This window comes from Manis javanica, chromosome 11, assembly GCF_040802235.1.
Source record: "Manis javanica isolate MJ-LG chromosome 11, MJ_LKY, whole genome shotgun sequence".
In the NCBI taxonomy this organism is placed as follows: domain Eukaryota; kingdom Metazoa; phylum Chordata; class Mammalia; order Pholidota; family Manidae; genus Manis; species Manis javanica.
Genome location: NC_133166.1, coordinates 13,146,705 through 13,169,261, shown reverse-complemented (window position 1 = coordinate 13,169,261; position 22,557 = coordinate 13,146,705). Strand labels below are relative to the sequence as shown.

The following is a 22,557-nucleotide window of genomic DNA, read 5'->3' as shown; positions in this document are numbered from 1 at the left end:
CTATGTGACCTTGGGGGTGGAGAGGGGGGGTCATTTTACCCTCTGGCTCACAGTTTCCTCTTTGATTAAAAAATGAGGGGAATAAATTAGACTAGGAGTTGACAAACTATGGCTCATGGACAAAATAACCTATGTTTCCCACTCCCCAGTTTAGAATGTTTTTTTTATTTTTTTATTTTTTTATTTTTTTAATTTTGGTATCATTAATCTACAATTACATGAAAGACATTGTTTACTAGGCTCCCGCCTTCACCAAGTCCGCCCCACATACCCTTTCACAGTCACTGTCCATCAGCGTAGTAAGATGCTGTAAAATCACTACTTGTCTTCTCTGTGTTGCACAGCCCTCCCAGTGCCCCACCACACTATACATGCTAATTGTAATGCCCCCTTTCTTTTTCCCGCCCTTATCCCTCCCTTCCCACCCAATCACCCCAGTGCCTTTCCCTTTGGTAACTGTTAGTCCATTCTTGGGTTCTGTGATTCTGCTTAGAATGGTTTTTATATTTTTAAATGTTTGTAACAGCAAAGGATAATATGCCTCGGGAACCATATGTGGCCCTCCAAATCAAATATATATTTACTTTCTGGCCCTTTACAGAAAAAGTTTGCTAACTCTGGATTTGATTATCTCTTAAAGTCCCTTCAAATCCAGAAATTTTAGCATTCTAAATCTATTGGGTTTTCTTGAACAGGCTGATCCTTGGCTCTTGAAACAGAGTATTCCCAAGTCTGAAACAATAATCGAGGCTCAGTAGGAGCTCAATTGTTATTTGCATAATTGAATAAATGGATTCTGCAAGCAGTACCCTAAGAACTAAATCCCCTACCAAGAGGGTAAATTGGGTCAGTGTGAATCAAATAGCCACCTAATAAACGCCCCCAGGATCAACTCACCATGACAAGGGAAACACACCCCTCTATTGGCCCATTGGATGACAGCAATTCTTGTAACAGCCTGGAGCTCAAATAACCAGGATTAAGACTCACCTTGTTCCACTGAATAAAAAAACACATTTAGCCATCCCCCAAACAAACCCCTTGGGCAAATTATAAAGCTATCTATAAGTAGCTATCAGAAACACAGATCATCTGATCAAATCATCTTAATAGCTATGAACCCAAGAGAATAAATCCCAGCCACAATGAGGCATATAGAATAATTTAGTCTGCAACACTCTGATTCTCTTTACCTCTGCTGTTAAGATATAATGCCGAAACAAGGAATTCAAACATTTATGTCAAGGCAGCAAGCCAAGGAAAGCCTAGAATATATGGTCCTATTCACATTAATGGAAGTTGGAGCAATGTAAAAGAGAAAATAAAGCTCCGTGCCTCCACTCTCTCACAGCCCATGCTTTTCCAGAATAAATAGCTGGCAATTACTCTTTAAATGTTCCTCCTCTGAACACCCATAAATCATTGCTTGGGCACATACCTTTTGCTTATATCAAAAGATGGTTTTCTGGGTTTGGTTTGGTTTTGTTGACCTTCCCTTTACTCTACCTCTTCCCATATGCCCTGCAGGGAGTTCTCCTGAAGGAGGCTGGGGGTGCTTTTCTGCTGTCCCACAATCAAGCATCTTCAGTGTAAGTATGGCACACTCAAGTCATGCACTCTGTTGTCAATCTGTTGCTTAGAAATTGCCAAATTCACCTAGAGATTCCATCCTCTCTACTTCCCTGTAAACAAAGTACTTGGGACTCTCTCTCCTCTCAACTGGCCAGAGAAATCAGAAGGTCCCCCAGGCCCAGAGATGAGATGGCTTTACACATCTCACTCCCACCCCAACTCCCAGGCACTACTCCACACATACTGCTGGCCTGGAAATTAAAAAAAAAAAAAATTTATATCTGAATGCTCACTTCCAGTCTCTTCATAAACCAGAGAAGAGAAAAACAGTATAAACTTGGATTCTTTTTCTAGCTCATTAGGTAAGTTTTTCTAACAGCCAGACAGTCAGACAGACACTGCCCCTCTCCTGGTCTCTGTATGAACCTCAAAAAAAAAAGGCTCTTTACTTCCCAGAGTCTCATTGTTGTTTTCATGTGTTTTTCAACCAATAAAAATGGGTTTAATCTCAGCTGGCATTCTTGTTTGAGAGATAAGGATCCAAGTTTTGGAACTCTCTAAGGAAAAGTCCTGCTATGACTGTTCTCTGATTCCAGGCCCAAACAGCCTCACCCACATTTTCTCCAGATCCCATCACTGCAGGCCCTGCTACGGGACCCCAGCACGGCCCTGACTGCCTGCATCAGCCCTTCCTGGCTACTACTGCTCTTCACCCTGCTGGACCATGGGATGCAGAACATCCACCAGGGACCGAAAAATCATCACATGGTTCAAAAGAATACCTAGAAAAAGTCTAGGTAATTAATGCACAGAAATACAGACTGCCTCCACCCCCAAGATAAATGTGATACCTACTCACTTTGTCTCTAAAAAAGACTTTACAGACTACTCATTAATATTTTCAGAAAGAAAAGAGACCCACATGTGCCTTCTGAATGTGAAATTTAATAGGAAGTTTCAAGTGATTCAGATAGGCATTGGAAAACACACTGGCCTACTTAGTATTACCAGGTATATATGGAAATTCTGCATATTAATATTCAAAATGGACTGTTGCTTATTCTGTTAACAGTGCACAATTCTCTCAGTAAACGTGGTACAACCCTTCTCACTCCTCAAAGCAGAGCTGACCATTCCCTCTACTTTGGGGGCCCACTGTACCCAATAAGGATTTAATAATAACAGTACCTGTGACCCTTTATTTACTCACTTGTTTGTATAATTGTCTCCCCACACCCCACAGCTTCTATAAGCCCAGACTGTAAGCCCCTTGAGGACAAGGACCCCATCATCTTCCTTCTTGAACCCTCAGCATTCAGGAGACTGCCTCGCACACCACAGATACTTCATGACCCTGCGATGGTAAAGGGGGTGAGGCAGTAAGCATTAGGAGGGCAGAAACTGAATCTGCCTTATTTCTTGCTACCTGGCCTGTACTTATTTTTTGAATTCATGGATGTACTGAAGAAACAAAAGAACAGTGGTACTAAAGCATGAAAGTATAGAGCTTGGTTGTAATATCTTTCATCAATTCTAAAAAACATTTTGTTCTTATATTTTGACAGGAAGTTAGCGTGCATTTTATTGTGCCAAGTGGACAGTATCTTGGCATTGCGGGATAGCTTATTTGGAATTTATTTTCTCTTTTTTTCTCAGTGGTATATAGAATAGTGGTATATGTTAGAAGTGGTGGTGTCACAGATTCAGTGGACTACAAGCGTTTGATGTAGCTGTGTTAAGAAAGGTTGGAAAGATAACTAAAAATTGCACTGAATTTTCCATATGAGTAGAAACAAAAAGAGAGGTTGGGCCTTTTCAGTGGCTGCAAATGGCTTTTAGTGTCAAGGAATTATTAATTTATGTATATTATATATACAGTATATTAAAATATACAGTATGTTAATAACACAAGGCTATATAGTGGCCATTTGTCTCACAATGATTTCTCCTCTCCAAGAGCAGCCCAACTTGGGCTCCCAGCTGCCACCTCTACAGTAAATGACCCTGCCTTTCTGCCCACCAATGACTGGGTCAGGAGTGACAAATCACATGATCCAAACTGAGCCAATCATTACTCCACGATTTTTTAGTTGGAGTCAGTGAAAATGCAGGTCAGTTCTTCTCTGCTGTTAACAGCAGTGAGATTTAGAGTTCAGGAGCAATCTGTGGCCATGCTCCCTGCCATGCTGGAAAGAAGCAAAGGCAAGCAAAACATCATTTGAGTCCCTGTGTGGCTCAAACCAGACATGTTCACCGAACCCATTTCTTTTTCTTCCATATGTTGTAGCCTCCTTTACCATTAGGTGGAGTCATGTACTGGGAAATTGATGAAAATGAGGACAGAAGCCACTTCCAGACTTGGCCCATAAAAACCTCCCACATGAGATCTTTCAATCTCCCTCTCCATCTGCAGCTTAAGAGGAAGAACTCTGCTTGATAATATAAATGACAGTCAACCACTATGTTGTATGCTTGAAACCAATATATCAATGATACTTCAATTAGAAAAATAAAATAAAAAGCACTAATCTAGAAAAAACAAAAGGAGAGACAATTCTGAGCTACCTAGATGAGAACAGAGCCACAAGATGGAGGGAACTTGGGTTCTTGAAACATAGAATGTGGCCTAGCCAGGAAAAGCCATGATGAAATGCTGTATGAACAAGAAATAAACTTTGTTTGGGTTAAACATTGAAATGTGGGGGTTGTTAGGGCAGTTATCTGCTCTAATATCTCCTGGCTCCAGCTGTACCCATCTTTCCTATGGTGACATGAAATAGGAATCCTCTCCATAAATTCCTGGTATCCTCTCCATAAATTCCCTCTTTGTCCAAGCTAGTTTGAGCTGGGTTTCTCCCATTTACAATTCAAAGAGTTCTGAGGAACACAGCCTAGAAGAATAAACTGCAGTCATTTAAAGTAGCAAGAAGATAGTAGTAACCAACAATCCTTAAGTGGGAGCACCTAGAAAATTTCTCAGAGCAGAGTAATACTTCCCAACATACTGATGACAATACAAGAGACTCTTCAGTTTCCAAGGGCTTCTAGCTCGACACTCATAAACCACTTACATTAAGATACTCTCTCCCCATTCTCATCCTATTATCAGAAGCAAATAACAAAGTTGCAATAGCCCGACCTTAGGGTTTACCTCCTATCAGATACCCTCAGAAATTCTCAACCACCCGGAGTCCTAGCAAGCAAGATAAACCACATTTATTATACCTAGCCAGCTATGTTATCCCAAGATCTACTGGGAAATAGACCCACATATGGCTCTAAAAATTCAAATAATTACTCTGGGGTAAATAGCTCTGGGTATGAGTGTACAACCCCGAGCAGAGTTTTCCAAGATAAACATTCAATAATCACCAAAGCTTCTGAGAGCATTTATAAGAGTATAAATGAAAAGATTACCAAAATAAACAGGAGAATGATGCCATGAATGCCTACTTGAGCAATGAGTTGGTTTTCCAGGAACTGGGGGTCAACGATGACAGAGCATGCATCTGCTCTGTTTCCAGGAATGTCTCTCATTCAGCCAAATTCATTTCATATCAAGAAACAGTGACATCTGCAAAAAGTGCTTGGTACAAAGCACTTTCATACTATACATTGAGTTACTTGACTCTCACAACAATATTAGGGAACTGGAATTTTCATCAGTTCTTCTTAAAGCTAAGAACACAGGCTCAGACAGGTCAAGTGCTCACAGCTCCAAGAATTTGTGACTTGACCCAAGACTTGAGCTCCAGGGCCACAGCCAGAGTGCATGTCGCCATAGCCCCAACTGGAAAACCAGGGCAGAGAAATGACCTTACTGAAGGGGATTTTCCCCACTGCCATAATTCATCAACCCATTTGGAGGTTAATTTTCTGTTTCCTGCAGCCATATGTCGGAACTTTCCTGGGGGGTCCAAGGGCCTGGAATAAATGTCTGGCCTGCCTCCAAAACCAGCTGGGAAAACACTCCCTAACAAGACACCTTAGCTTATGCCCAGAAGGAGGCCTTGAGAGAGAAGGAAGGAGCCTGAGGCAGGGGGTTAGAAGTATTGAGACCTCCATGTGATCCTTGTCAGAACCCAGTTATCGGAGGCTTCTGAGAACCAGGAAATGAGCTCTCTCAGGACCTCAAAGTTAGAATATGAGGCAAAGAAGGTTAAGTTACCCTTTGTTGGGGAGGGAGACGGGACTGTATCCAAAACTTAGCTGGCCTCAATCAGCATTCTCTCTCTAAGGATTTATATAAGCCACTTCTAAAGGACAAATTGCCAAGATCAGACACTCATACACAACGTGAGAAAGGCAAAAAAGGTTAGGGGGGGATCTTTTCCTCTCAGAAGTGATCTGGCTTGATGATGAATTATATGGTTATCCTAATTGTGTTTTAAAATGTGTACCATTTAACCCAATAAATTTCATTTCTAGGAAAAAAAGAGGGGGGGGCGATTATGATTTTAGTAAGAGACATTCATCCCTGGAAGCCTTACCACCTCAGAAGGAAGATACGGGAAATAGGAAAGCTGTCCATCTGTGTGTTGGAAAACTTGAAGAGCTGGCCTCTCCTGGATAGCACTACTTCCTGGGCTCCAGGGATGGGAGTGAGGCCTTGTACCCTAGCAGAGTTTCTCCAGAAATAGAAAATCCAGGATCCTGAAGAAGCATGGAGTAGTGGAAGGGGCAAAGGCCTCAATATTAACCAACATGGGCTTGAGCCACTGCTCAGTCTCTTGTTAGTTATGACCTCAAACAAGTTACAACCTCTCTGAGCCTCAGTTTCCATGTCTGCAAAGGATAAGAACACCTACTTTATAGGACTGTGGGGAGGTTTAAATAGGACACAACACAGTGCCTGATACATAGTCATTGCTCAATAAATGTTAGCTCTTAACTCTCCTCCAACCCTCAATTCAGTTCCTTAATATTCGAATTTTAATACTTAGTCAATCTAATTCTTAATTCACTAGTCTTTAGTAGGTTTGAGAGAATCATGTATATTATCCAATATCTTGGCCATTTCACTTGCTTTTTTGAAATATAACCATCTGTGATTTAGTTGTGAGCATCTCAAATAACCTCTGCGCCTTTGGGCCTCTTAGTAGTCCACTCCATGCTTCTAAATTCCTTTTTTTTTTTTAAGTTGACTCTCAGGTCTCTCTTCAACCTTATAATCTTTCTCCAGTCTGAAATTGAATCCCAACCTTATAGATGTTCGGCTGCACTTAACACTGTCAAATTCAACTAAGCTTTCTACAAGCCTTAAAATAAAAAGGAGTTCTCAGTTCACCAAAACTTTACTGAACCTAAATAACATCTAGTGTGCCTATAACTATAGGGACAACAGGAAAGATGAGGTTCTTGTGGTCTTGTTTATTATCTTCCTGGTCTTGGGGATCATTTCCTTGTGACATCTTTTTATCCAAGACAGGGTCAGGTGCCCCTCCCTTATGTTCCAGTCTTCTGTATATACTACTACCAGTGCTATGACCATACTGTACCCTAATCATCTATTTTATGTCTCCCTCACTAGCTTACAATCTCCTTTCAGGCAAGAATAGTGTTCTGCTGAAACTCAATTACCAATAACCACCAGCACAGTACCTGTTAGTTAATAGACACTAAATTAGTATTGGATGGGTGGATGGAGGTTTTAGACTTGGGAGAAACCTTAAAAATAATCTGGCCTAATACAAGGTCCTCATTTCACAGATATGGAAGCTAAGCATCAGAGCCGTAAGACAACTCAAGGTAGCCTCAAAAACAGCAAGAAGGCGACAAGTGGTGGCAGTCACATGCCATTCTGACTGAGTTCAAAGGCAGGTCACTTCTCGCTCACCCCCAGGGGAAGGCAGTATAGCCTGGTGGACACAGCATGGGCTCCTGCAAGCAGTCTTTCTTCTGCTACCTATCAGTCAGATGACTTAGGGAAAATTACTTCAGCCCTCTGAGTCACAATTTCTGCATCTGTTAATTGGAGCTATTAATAACTTGAGAGTCGTTGGGGATATTCAATCTGCCAACATAGATAAAGTGCCTAGCATAGTACCAGCACTATGTACAAAGTAAATATTTACTGAATGAATCATGAATGAGTTCCTGTCCAGCATAGCACAACTTCATGAACCTGGTTTAGACTTTGCATTAACTCTCTGCCCACATGAAAGGTGGCTGGGGTACCCATAATTATAAAGCCATGTTCTTGGAGATTCATTCCTTGCTAGAATTGGGCCTTCAAACAGCATCAAGAAGCCTCTGTAACTTTGCTGTTACCTTCACCTGGGTTGCCCTTCCCACCTTCCTCATGGCCACATAACCTTACCCATCTTTCATTGCCCAGCCAGACCAACCCTGTCTAAAAAGCATCTCTAATTATGACTTCATTTGTCCTTCTGTCTCACTAATGACTTTCCACTACATTGAAGAGGAGTGTATGGGTCTGTTTCAGTTTCTTTAACTGTGGTAAAATATATATAATATAAAACTCACTATCTTAACTACTTCTAAGTGTACAGTCCAGTACTGTTCAGTATATTCACATCATTGTGCAACCAATCTCTAGAACTTTTTCATTTTTTTTGAAACTTAAACTCTGTACACGTTAAACAACAACTCCCTGATTGCTCCCTCTCACAGCCCTTGGCAATCACCATTCTACTTTCTGTTTCTAGGAGTTTGACTAATCTAGGTACCTCCTGTAAGCTGAATCATACAATATTTGTCCATTTGTGTCTGGTTTATTTCACTTCTAATGTCCTCAAAGTTCATCCACACTGTAGCATGCATTTGCTTATCCATTCATCTACCAATGGACACTTCGGTTGCCTCCACCTTTTGGCTATTGTGAACAATGCTGCTATGAACACAGGTGTACAGGGATGTAACTGTTTTATCTCCTCTACTTGATTGTGAATTCCTTAATGGCAAAGACTGGGTCTCAATCATCTCTATAATCCTCAAGATGCCTGACACATGATGGGCACTCAATGAATACACATAAAGTAAATAAGACAGAGACAGTGAAAAAGTAATCATCTTCCACACAAATGTGCAAAATGGCAGTATCACACAGCACAAAAGCACAGGCTTTGCAATAAAACAGTCTTGATTTCTGGGCCTGGATCTGCCTCTTACAAGTCATATGATCTTAGGCATGTTACTTAAGCTCTCAATTAAGCCCTTCAGTTTCCTCATGTTCTTTTTGCCACAATTAAACGCTGTAACTTATGTAAAGCAGTTAGCACCATGCTTGACACATCATAAACTCAAACAATGTGTGCCAATTATTATGAAAAAGTTACATAATAAAAGGAACTTATTTCATGTACGAAAATGCTGTTTAGCTTCCTGGCCATGATAACTTTTAACAGCAAAGAGCATGCAGAATTGTGAGACCAGGCAATTTACAGCAGGAAATAGTCAAAACAGAAACACACCACCGCAGCCGAAACAATGAATCTGGACTGCTGTCACTGAATGTGGAATCTTGAGCTATACAGTTGCAGCTCTGCAAGGTGGAAATTTTGCCACTTCAAAGGGACAAACTTAACTGTTATATACTAAAGGATCGGCTCACTCAGCAAGGCAGTCTGTCCAAGGTCTCATAAATGTTTTTTAATCAGGATTACTTGAGGGTTTTTTGGTGCCAGGACTAAATCTATTTTGAACTTAGTCATAATTTGTGTTTTGAAGCTTTTAGCAAAAAAGATGAAAGAAAGAAATAGGTCTTTATTACTATTTCAGACTGAAGTATTTATTTCAACCTGTCTCAAAGGAAATTGAGTTCTCCACCCAACTCCCAGTACCTCAAGGACATGAATTCCTTTTGAGGTTGCTATCCAAATTTTCCAGACCAGAAGCATTCCTTCCAAAGTTAGCTCTCAGAAAGGAGAGTTAAGTCTTAGAAGGAAAAGCTAATTCAAGACTTTTTTTGTCTGCCCTAACAATTAACATTTGACATGGCTAATTAAAATGGCTCTCTGAGACAAAAGCAGAAATTTGATTGTATAGGTAGGGGACAGGGAAGAAAAAGAGAAGTTGCCCAAATGCTAATACTAGCCCAAATATGGCCCCAAGTAACCAAAACCCCTAATCCTAACTTCCTAACTTTCCTAAAACAATAATGACTTCATGTAATTTAACACTATACTGAGATGTTTTGATAACATACACATACACACACACACACACACACACACACACACACACACAACTTTGCAATTAGATGAATTTATAAATGAGGGAGAAAATTCTTTGGCAGACCATGAATACCAATTTGGGATTCAGAACAATACTGTCACCATATGCCACGTGTAAATTACAATTTGGCTCCCAAATAATGACTTAAGAGCTACAGGCTGCCTTGCCCATTTCAGAATGCTCAGATGTACTTCTAGGCCCACCAGGTGAGGGGCACCATGCTGAGACTCGACAAACAGGGCCTTGTTGAAACCTCACAGCAACCCTATGCTCTAAGTATTGGTATCTCCTCTCTCTCCTTTTTGACCTTTTTATTTTGAATTGATTTCACACTTACAAAAGAAAAAAACCTGCAGTTACTAGGAATTCATATATACCCTTCACCCAGATTGCCCAAATGTTAATATTTTATCACTTATCCTTTGTCATTCTCTCCAATATGGGTATTACTTTGCCCCTAAATACTTAGTATTTCCTTAAAAATAAAAACATTCTCTAATATTTCCACAATGTGATTATTAACAATCAGAAAATTACTATTGATACTACAGTAATCTAATCTCAAACCTTATTCAAATTTCACCAATTGACAAGGCAAAAGAAAAAAAAATTTTTCTATGGTACAATCCAATCCAGGATCATGTGTTATTATTTAGTTTCTACATGTCTTTAGTGTTGTCCTTTAGTCTAGAACTATTCTTCTTTGTATTTCATGACCTTGACATTTTTTAAAAATACAGTCCATGTATTTCATAAAATGTTTCTCAGTTTGGCTTTATCTGATATTTCCTGGTGATTAGATTCAAGTTATACTTTTTTTGGCAGGAATGCTAAACAAGTGGTGTATCCTGTCTTATCACTGGTATTAATTGTAATCATTTAGTAGAAGTGCTGTCTGCTGCATTTCTCCACTATAAAGTTGCTCTTTTCCTCTTTGTAATTAGTGTTTTGTGAAGAGAACTTTAGACTAGGCTCCTCTATTATAGATGAGAAATCTGAGGCTCAGAAAAGCTATGCTTGCCCAAGATAATGCAGCTCAAAAATCCCAGAAGACAATTTCAAACACCACTTTGTAAGCTCTGAAACTTGGGATTCTTCTAGAACATCCCACTGCCTCCTAAACCACTCACCAACAGCTACAGCATCCCTATCTAATGCCCTCACTATGCACACTGGGGAAACCAATGTTAGGACATCGGGGCCCACAGAATCCTCGTACTTCTTCCGGTGGTAAGAACTAACATGCACCTAGCCTTTCTGTCTCTATTGCTGCTTCTAAGGTGCAAAAATCCTGAGACCAGCACTTTACACCCAAGCTCTCCACTCTCTGGGCAATGAACCTGAGAGAGTGCTGGAGGAGGACAAGTCAGCTGGTACTGAAAAGCAGAAGATGAAATGTATTGCATCAGGACACCAGGCTGAGCAAGGAAAGCCTGAAGCCATCCCTAACATATGGCCATTTTGCCACAGCCTGACCCTTTGGCTGGCCATCAAAAACTTTTCTTTTTGAGCCATTTCTCTCTAATTTTTTGTTTTTATATTATTTTTAGAATAGATATTGCATTGGTAATATATGCATGTGGTTCAAAACTCAATATGATATACCCACTAGAATGGTCATAATAAAAAGACAGGTAATAACAAGTGTTGAGAAGGATGTGGGGAAATTGGAACCCCTATGTACTGCTGGAGGGAATATAAAATGGTGCCTGCTTTGGAAAACAATTTGGCAGTTCTTTAAAAGTTCAAACATAGAGTTACCAGTTGACCCAGCCATTGCACTCCTAGGTTTAGATGCAAATTAAATGAAAACAAATATCCACTTAGAAGCTTGTATACAAATGTTTATAGCAGCATTGTTCATAATGGCCAAAAAGTAGAAATATCCCAAACGTCCACCTACTGATGAAATAAACAAAATGTGGTACGATGGGATATTATTTAGTAATATGATATAATAAATATAACAGGAATGGAGTGCTGATCCATGCTACAACGCAGATGAACCTTGAAAAGATTATGCTACTGAAAAAACCAGTCACAAAAGAAATCATATTGCCTGATGCCATTACACAAAATGTCCAGAACAGGCAAATCTGTAGACACAAAAAGTAGAATAGTGGTTGCCTGGGGCTGGGGAGCCAGGCTGAGAGGGATGGCACATGACTGCCACTGAGTAGGGTTTCCTTTTGGGATGATGAAAATGTTCTAAATTGGTTGTGGTGATGGTGGCAAAACTCTGCAAACATATTAAAAACCACTGAACTGTACAACTTAAATGGATGAATTGTGTGATAGGTGAATTATATCTCAACAAAGCTATTTTAAAAGATGGCATTATATAAAATTGTAAATCTGAAGACATCTTCATACACAAAACACACACCACTCACTCCTACCACTCTGTAGCCATAACCTCTGTTATTTTATATCTTTCCAGAGTTTCTTGTACAAATTCAAATAAATTATCTTATCCCCACTGCTTTCACAAAATATGCACTCTTATGCACCTTCCTTCTTTCACTTAATACATCCTTTGGAATCCCATATCAGCACTTGAGAAACATCCTAAGTATTGTTTGAGTTTAATAATTTTCCCTTGTGTGACCATACCTACGTATTTAAGCAGTTTCCCACTGATGCATATTTAGGGTTGTGTCTAATCATTTGCTATTGGCAACAATGATGTAATGCTTGTACTCTCTTCTGAACTTGGTTTCATCAAGTGACATTCTGCTTCTGCAGCACCAGAAGCAGGAACTATTTTAGGGTTAGTCAGAACTGGGTCTGCACCTGGCCTCCTCTGCTAGCTAGTTATGTGGCTCTGGGGAAGTTGCTTGTCTTTTCTGAGCCTTAATTTCCTCACGTTTAAAATGGAGGGGCTCTCTTGTCCCCTCCTGGGGTGAGCCAGGAGCTCTTTCCTCTCACTTTATTTCTAAATAAAAGCCTGTACCTTGCTCTCCTAAATAAATAAATAAATATAAATAAAATGGGAAAAATCCCACCTACTTTATCAGCTATCTTTTAGAGTTAAATAAGATAAGACAGGTTCCCAGTGGCCAAATTTGGGACAGGCTGTATATCAAAAAGCATAAACTAGGTGGAGCAGGGTGGAGGGATGGAGGCAGGTTGGTAACTGATTCTAACACATTGAAGAGAAAAAGAACCCAGGAATCCAAGTGATACTTTACAAAAAAAAAAAATAAGAGAAGAGGAGCTGAAAGCTATTCTATCAAAATAGCACCAGATAATAGAGAGGAAAAGAAAGAATTAGAAAATCATTCTTTTATACATACCAATTGACCTAGACCAGGATTATCAATAGACGTTAAAACCATTGGATAAAAGTTGTCGAGGAACAGGATATCCAAACAATCTCAAAGAATCACCCCACAGATGATTTTACTAATTACAAAGAGGAAAGGGTACCTTTACAATGCAGAGCTCCAGCAGTACCACCTCTCCAAAGAATCAAACCACATCACCAGGGATGTCACAAACTGATACCTCTGTGGCCTAATGTGATGCAAGGGAAAGAATATAACATTGCCTGTGGGGAATTTTTAACCACAATATTTAACCTGAGTCTAATAATGGGAAAACAATCAGACAGATCCAGTTTACAGTGTACAAGGCAAGACACTTGGAATCTCCAAAATGTCAACATCATATATTAAAGGAAACTAAAGAGACACAACTACCTTGTCTAAGTAATCCTTGATTAGAACCAGGGTCCCAAAAGATAAAAGGTTATAAACAACACTGGAACATCTGAGGAAATCTGAAAAACACTGTTTCAATGTAATGGTATTGTGGTTACATGGGAGGATGGCCTTGTTCTTAAGAAATACTCCAGTGCTTAGAGATAAAGTGTTGTGATGTCTGCAACCCACTTTCAAGTGGTTTAGGGGAAAAAAAGTGTGTGTGTGTGTTTGTGTGTGTGCAGAAAGTTATAGCAAATGAATCTAGATGAAGACTGTATGGAGTATTCACTGTAATATTTTTGCAATTCTTCTATATGTTTGAAATTTTCAAATTGAATTGAGGGGGAAAAATGAAATAAAACATGTAAACTACCTTGGACCGAGTAGATGCTATGGCAGTTCCCATCATGGCTTCAGCTAACTCAACAGACTCACAGAAAGTTCCTCCCCCGTGCCCGCAGGTAAAATTGCACCATTTCAAAGTAAATGCCATGTCAGTCCTGCCTTCATGAAGCTTACACTTTTGCTCAGAAGGCAAAGCAAAAACAGGAAGCAGCTGGAGAAGCAGTATGGTTTTGGTTCCAGAAAATCTACAAGGGCCTACATCTGCAAAATTTTTTAAGCTACGTAACTTTAAAAAACAAATCCAGTTACTTAACCTCACTAAGAATTGCTTCCTCATTCATATGGAAAAATAGAGCTAAAATTTCCTGCCTAGGATTGAGAGAATAAGACAGCATATGTAATATACCTTTGTAAAGGTATATCTTCCATCGAAGACTCTTACTAAAAGATATTAGTCTCCTAGAATAAAAGTGGAGAGAAAGGAAAACTCCTAGAAGGTTCCACCCTTGTTTCCCCATCAGAACACCCAGCACAGGAGCTTGTGTTTAGCTTATGCTGCCTACAGATACTGGTTGAAGAAGTAACAATAAGACACTGTGAGAAAGAATGCCTTCAAAAAGTCTTTTGGGATAAAAATGCCATGGGAATTAAAGGAAAGACTAATAATGCCAGTCAGAGACACCAGCACCTTAATAACAGCACGAGTTTGACAAGCACAAACTTGCCCAAACCCTTTAATACACATTATGTCATTTGAGCCTCCCAAAGGTCCCCATTTTAAAGATGAAGAAACTGAGGCTTGTAAAAATTTTTAGCACACAGCTCAAAATTGTGTTTGCTCCACCCAGCCACTAAAGAATAGAAATAATTGGCTAAAAGAATGGAAATCATTTACAGCTTGTGATACTTATAATCTCTTCCCCAGGGACTACGCTGGGGCAGTGAGTCAGTGATGGCCACTCCTAAACTCGTTATCTTTCCTCCGGAAAAATGCCAAAAATCTGCTCTGGGGTTCCTCCTAAGACGAACAATCAGGTCCTTTAGCCACCTGCTTCAGATATTTAAAAACTGGAGTTTAAATTCCCCTTTCTAAAAGTGTGGTTGTGAGACTGAGTTGGAGAGGAAGTGAGCAGAAGAGGTTATTTTCATCTCAAGGTTGACACTATTCTCATTTTAGTGCAGCTAACCATAAACTGAAAAATAAAATTTTTCTGAAGAATTTTCTGGGGAAAATTCTTGGCTGATTTATTGTTTCAGTTCACTTTTTAAACATCCTGCTATGTTGCAGGCACTGATAATGTATTTTATTTCTCTCTTCCAAAGGTTTCCATATTATTTACATATCAACCTTTATTGCAGCCATCACAAAAACCAGCAGGAACTCTGTGATTCCATTTTTGTCCACTTTCTGTCCACCCATCACAATTTCCTTCCCTTAGTAAGAGAATTTAGCCCAAGTGGCTAATGGACATGGCAAAGGTATGTAAAAGGAGACTGTCAAAGACTGTTGATAAGAATCTAAATCAGCAGCAATTAAAGGAAATTCTTCATGTTCTTGGCCCAACATTTCTCCCTCTAGAAATGTATCCTAAAGAAATATTCCCACAGAAGGATAAATACTCAAATGCTCACTATAGTAATGTTTAACAGCCATTAAAATGGGTAAATTAGAGCAACATGCGAATACATGTGCCCAAAATACATTAACTGAAAGACAGCAAGCAGAATAATACATATATGATAATATTATTATGACGTGTGGGGAAAAAATGACAGAGGAATACACATTAAAATCTCAACAGTTGATTACCATTGGGATGTGGAATTACACAGAGCTTTCCCTACATGGTTCACTGTGTATTTCTGTTATGAATTTTGGTTAATCTTATGTCTACAATTAAAAAAAATTTAACTTACACATTTACGTGCCCTTTCCCATCCTTTCCTCTTCACTTTGGATATAGCCAGTGCTCCACCTGTACTACTACTTTGAGTAATAGCAAAAATAGAGTGCCAGCTATAGAAGTCTGCACTCATAAAATGACAGGTTCAGGTTTAGAAAGGATATAAAAAAAATCACTTGTGATATCCCCAATAATAAATGGTACTCCAGCCCACAGAATGATTAAATACTCGCAATGACCAAAAAAAATCAATACCTTCTGAGGCAGCCCTCGATGTCACCTAGCTTTGCTGGGACATTCTGAAAGATGACATTCAGGGATGGCCACTGATCTAGGCACCATTATCGACAATATATCAGGCTAAACGGATGGAATCATTATAACATCCAAGAAAATGAACATGGTTATCAATTATCGAATATGCATCTCCCATTCAAATTTCCCCACGTTTCCCTCATATGTCCTTTACAACATTTTAAAGTCTCAGATGCAGTGAAGGGTGATGCGTTGCATTTGATTGTCCTAGCTCTTTCATCTCTTTTAATCTAAATCAGTTCCCCAGACTTTCTGTTTTATTTTGTTTTGTTTTGTCTTTCCTGACATTGACATTTTTGAAGATCGCAGGCCAGCTGTGCTGCAGTATGTCCCACAATCTGGATTTGCCTGATTATTTCCTCATGATTAGATTTACGTTAAACATTTAAGGCAAGAATTCTACATCAGTGCATGTTGTCACTTTCCACTGCACAAGGTTGTTTAGTTATACTGTTCTCTTTTTCTTCATTTTGTCTGTGGGTACTAAGGAAGCAACAGTCAATAAATAAAATATTTAAAACAGTAAATAAATATAATGTTAAAAACAACTACCGTGACCACCAGCTATACCAGGCATAGTGCCAGACATTTAAAATATATTATTTAAACCCCACAACCATCTCGCAAAGAGGTTAAGGAACTTGCTGAAAGACACATATGTAGTAGTATAAAAATGTGTGCATGCACATATGAACCCTCACACACAGACATACACATACACACAATTTAACATATGATCTCAGGTTCGTGTTCACCTTGAGGATCCTCAGAAAGACAAGTTAAGAACTCCTTCCTACCTTAGACTAATCTTGCGGAGGCCTATCTAGTTTCCAGTGGTTGGGTTCCCATGAAGAAGAAATTGAAAATAAATTATTTGTGGTCCATATAAAAATTCTTCCATATAAAAATTGTTCTTCTTTGAAGGTGGGTCACATTTCTACCATAGCCAAAAAAATAGGGTAATAGTACCATGAATTATTATAACATTCTGATGTTCTGTTTTGTTTTAGCTACTGTGCAACAAAATGAGAAAAATAAAGGCAACATAAAGTTTCAAAAAGCTAAACATATTTTTTATTTTACAGTTATGCTCTTCCTACAACTTTAGATATTAAATGTCCTTTATTTTATGAGATAAAAGTGAAGGGAGACATTTTATAAAAAAATCTTTACTATAGCAAAATAACTGTTGTCAACAGCTTATTCAATTATATGTGTAATTTTACTTATCCATAAAATTCAAGTCAGATACCCATTGATTTAGGGAACTCCATACAATTAAAATTATTTCTGAGAAACTAACTTGATTAAAAGAAGTTCAGCCCAAAAAGAAACCACTTCTGATATATTTCTGAATTTCCCTAAAAAGTCATCCACAAAACGAAACAAAACATCTCAAAGGTAGCGGGGTTTCAGGCATACATTTCAGTGCATTTGTTAAAACGTTTTACATTTGGTATTTGCATACAACTGCCCTCTTCCAATGTGTTGATATTTCCTGCTTTTAAATGGGCCCTTAGGGACTTAAGTTAGTGCACTAGGTCAACAGACATTCACAGAGTCCCTAATTCGTGCAAGGAACTCTTATTAGGCGCCTGAAAACAGTCTGGAGAGCTATCTTGCCTTTCTGTCTCGGGTCAAAGGTCACCTGCCACTTTGAGGACACTGCCCCCTCCCTCAGTAAGGAAGAACGAAAGCCGCCCTTGGGGCTGTGCTCTCCTAGCAGGGCCTACATACCTCTCTTTATGTGACTGCTTATCTCCCTCACCTGAGGGAATTATTCCAAAGCAAACACTATTTTATTCAGTATCATATTCTTACCACAGTGTATGGCTAGCTGGGGGAATCGGTATAAATTAGTGGAATAAATATATTTTACAGAAGAGGAAACCAAAGCTCAGAGAAAGAATATGAAGTGTCCAACATCATACAGCTAATAAATAAGTAGCTCCCTCCCAGTCTTAAAAAGCCTCACCAGAGCTCTCTGCTATTCCGCCATGCCACATCCTACACGCAGACAGGGTGAGGGAGGAAAAGATCTTAGATGCCCTTCTAGAGCCTCATATTGGACATGTCCAAAAGTCCCTCCTGCTTGAAAAAAATAAATAAAAATCTGGTCCCTGTCCAGTATTGTATCTCTGTAAATCACACGCCCAGTTGCTCAAGGAAAAACTCAAGTCATCCTGACTCCCTCTTCTTCCTATTCCCACAACTAATCAACAATCTTATCCATTATAAGGTTCAAATTTAGCATTTGTCCAATGTCTTTTCTTCTCTTCAAACCCTCTGCCACCACCCTAGATCTAAGCCACCATCATCCCTCATGTAGACCACAAAAATGACTTGCTACTTGGTCTCCATACATTGACTTTGGCCAATACTCTCCTCCAATCTCTTCTCCACTTAACAGCTCAGGTGATGTTTTTAATATTATTCTACGTATGTCATTCATCCAGCAACTTAAAGACCTTTACTAGGTTCCATTGCTTTTAGGATAAATACAAAATTCACCTGTGGTTTGGAAAACTCCCACTCTCTAGCCTCTGCCCACCTCTCCAGCCTCATTCTTCTCCATTCTGGTATCTCTCCCCTTTCTCTGACCCCACATCCTGCTGTCCTCCTTTCAAATCCCCATATTCACCACTTTTCCCTCTGTACTGTGAACATGCAGTTCCCTCTGTCAAAAACCCTCTTGGTCTCTCTTTAAAAACTTCCCATTACCATCCTAACTTATTTCCACTCACTCTTCAAGTCCCTTGAAATGTCACTTACACAGAAGAGGAAACCAAAGCTCAGAGAAAGAATATGAAGTGTCCAACATCACACAGCTAATAAATAAGTAGCTCCCAGTCTTAAAAAGCCTGATACCACTGGACAGGGAAGAGTACCAGTTAGGCACTTCTATTCCACCTTGTAGTACATCCCCCTTTGGCAGTAATATTCACCACACTGGCAGTTACTTATCCAATGACTGTCTACCCTAACAGAATATAAACTCCATGAAGGCAGGGGAGGTTTACCCTTTTCACTGATGTATCCACAGTCCTTAGAACACAGTAGCTGCTCAGTTAGTATTTGTTGGCAGAATAACAGGCTGGGACAGGACTGTAGCCAGCTACGACATGAGGCCAAGTTACCGAAAAGGCAAGGATCATTGTCCACTTGCAAATATGTAAAATAAGGCAGAAAGAAATGCGTAGCTATTCAAGGTCACAGAGATAGCAATGATGGGGCCAAATCTAACCCATTATTCAGCTCATTCCTCCTCCCAGAACACTAAGTGTAGGTGGGGGAGGGAGCATCTTAGAAGGAAATTAGGAATGAGGTGGTGAGAGAGGTCTCCTACGACGGCTTCTGAGTCTGCCAGTCACACTAGTTGTCTGCAGGTGGACAGTAGTTAGACTTTCCATGCCTAGAGAAGCACTGATGTTAAACGAACGCCACCACCACCACACCCTTCTCCTTAAAAGGGGGGTATAAAATAACAAACTTCTTTCATGCAGAAAGGAGAAGAAACTACAGGAGGGAAAGCTGTTGCCACATCAAGTGTCTTCAAATAAACAAACGGGCCTTTTGGCCACCTGGATTGCTCCTCAGCAATCAACAGCAGGTGGGGGTGGGGGTTGTTAATAGGACAACAGCCTTCCTACCACTTACTGAAGCAGGGATAAGAAAAGAAAAATATATTAAATGAGGCAGAAGTCATTTGAAATCTATTTATTCTTTGGGAATTATGAGATTATTTCATGTGAAGCATTTCAAAATCTTGCTAACCCGCTGGCAGTTCTTAATACAGGTACCAATGAAAGGAATAGGGGACATGAGCTCAGCTGCAACATTTTATTGTCCACATACTGCCAGGGCTAAATTATGTCTGTCACAGAAGCCACCAACCAGCCCAAGGAGTCAGGCTCACTGCCACTCATCCTGCCTAGCACCAACTGCAAGAGAAAGAGAAGGCAAAGTCTTTGAAGAGATTGCAGAATAAATATGTACAGTCTATCCACCCTGGGGTTCCTGGGGGAGAGGCAGGGTAGAAGTGGGGAGGGCATTCTGAGACTGGAAAGAGACTTACTTAAAGAGAAGAGATGTACTGGTGGTAAATAGAGATTTGGAAACAGAGAGAAAAAAAATGAGAATTACAAGTGGAAACACAGGGAAAGAAGCTGAAAGAACTTCAAGAGTCAGTAGAAGGTAGGAAAAGGAAGGTACAGAGGTAAAGGGTAGGGTACCCAGAAGAGTAGACAGGAAGCAATAGAGAGAGAAAGAAGCAAAGCCAGGCGGTCCATTTTTTCCCAAATTCAAAAGCTGCTCATTGCATCCCAATAACTCACTCCACTACAAAGCCCACACAATGGACTGTCCTTTGCATTCAGTAACTAGCAACACTTGACCAAGCTTCACCCAGCTGCAACTTTAGAGACCTAAGGGTCTGAATTAAAAATGAACAAAATTGGCTCACCAGCAAAAGACAACTAGTAATGATTTTTTCCTTAATGCCTGACTTGGCCACTAAAAGGTTTAGTCTTTTAGAGTTAAGCATAAAATACTCAAGCATTTGATATTCCAAGAGGGGGTGTGGTTGTCCCCAGGTCCCTTCATTTCCAAGGTTGTACATCGCTCGGCTAAGACTGGTCCCATCTGTTCTGGAGTCAGACAGCTGTTTATCTCAAAGGAACATTTATTGCACTAATCATCCTAGTAACTCTTACAAGAAGAAAGCCAACAGGCAAGTCAGAATGGTTTCTGTGCTGTGAAATGTGCCAGTTCGTTTAAAAACAAAAAACAAAAACCACCACTAAGCTATCTATGCTCCTTGATTTCCTGGCCAGGATCCCTCTTCCATGGGTATCTTTCAGTAAAGGTAAATGAAGGTTAACAGTGCTTTTTAACTCTCCCTTTCCCTAATGCGTTAAAATGAACCCGGGTTTCCCTAATGATCCCTTCTCCAAACCGTTATTTGTGACTGGTGACTGTGCCTCAGGAATAGGCAGCTCATTATGGTATCACTGTCAGTGGCAAGGAGCCTATTGCAATGTAATTTAAACACTCACACAAGCACAAATCTGTCGGCTCCACTTCCAAATAATCCTGAAATCCTGCAGTCAGAAGAAAAAAACCACTTAACAAAAATGCTGTTTCTAGCAGCCTAAGAGAAGCTTCCCCAGACACGTGAAATGTTTCTGACTGGCACGGAGTGCACCATTAAAGGACGCTGTCACCTCAAATCAGCAGAAAAAGCAAGACAAACGATATAGACACACACGCATAAAATAGAGCCCCACAAAACTTAACCTATTCAGAAGCACGCTCATCTTAAAAATGAATAGTGTGTGCTCGCCCAAGCAACATAGAGATGTTTCAAAGTAGTGCGACCACATTAAATCACTGTCTCCATTTCTCCCCACGCATCTCCCCTTCCCACTCAAACCTCAGCACTCGGGCCGTATGTGACAGGGCTGCAGTCCCCCACCTCTGCCTCCTGATTTTCCAAGAGCACTGCCCAAGAGCCTCCCCAGCCCAGCCCCCTCTCCCAGCCCCAGAAAGGTTGAGGGGAGTTGCAACTAGGGAATTGGCAGGAATCGGTCCTCCGGCGGGATTAGGTTGCTGGAGTTGTTCTTTGCAGTGACCCAAATTGCACAGAGCTTTTCGTTTAGTAGCGCTTGCGAGCACCTCCCCAATCCTCCCGCCCCCATCTTCCCAGAAGAAAGCCGTGAGAATTAAGCGGGAGGAATAACTTGGTAGAACCAATTGAATAAATCACTTCAACTCACCTGGTTTGGGATTTTTCTCCCCACCCCAGACATAAACAGAAATGATGTGCGAATGAGTCACGCACGCAAGGGAAGGTGTTGCGATGTCCTAAGTCCAAGGGCTGGAGTCCGTCCGTTCCCGGAGCTGCCGCTACTCTTAGCTCAGCTGGAGCGAGCGGCAGTCGCCAGCCAGCGGCAGCAGGGGGTGGATAGACCGTGCACAATGAATGCGGTGGGGCTTTGGCAATGACATCATCCCTCTGCCCGAAAGGCCCCAATAGCCATGCTCAGGAGCGGTGCATTCTGGGAATTGTAGGGCTCCTAGAGCTTGGCGGGACACCGAGACGTTCGCCAGAACTACAATGTCCAAAATGCTCCAACGTCGGACGCTCCCGGGGCTGGCGGCAGTAGCGGAGGGGACTCGGCCGCCATGTTAGGAGTTCCGGGACGACTCCGCGGAGCCCTGTTGAGGTTTTAGGGCGCGCGGGAGCCGAGTGATGGTGCAGTAGGGGCGGTGAGGTGGGAGGACAAGTTGGTTGGAGAGGTTAGGGCCCGAACCTAGGAACTGGAGGGCGGAGGTGTCATGTGCGGACAGATGTAGGACGCCTCCGGCTGGAGGTGGTATCAAAAGTACGAATATTCCTGGGCCTCGCGGCCCTGCAGGGCTTGCCTAGGCTCCTTAAGTCTTCTCCATTTTCTAAGAGGCTCGTTTACTTCTGGGCGTAGAGCGTCATTTAGACTCGCTAACAGGATGGTCGGGACGGCTGG

General features: G+C 40.7%; 1 protein-coding gene across 1 annotated transcript in view; it reads right to left on the bottom strand.

The window, feature by feature from the left end:
* RAB30 (RAB30, member RAS oncogene family) overlaps window positions 1-22,032 on the bottom strand; it is an 82,281-nt gene extending 60,249 nt beyond the window's left edge. The window contains exon 1 of the mRNA XM_037010589.2: window positions 21,811-22,032. The gene's annotated coding sequence lies outside the window, so the exon portion shown is untranslated. The remainder of the gene's footprint in view (window positions 1-21,810) is intronic.
* Between the last annotated feature and the right edge of the window lie 525 nt (window positions 22,033-22,557).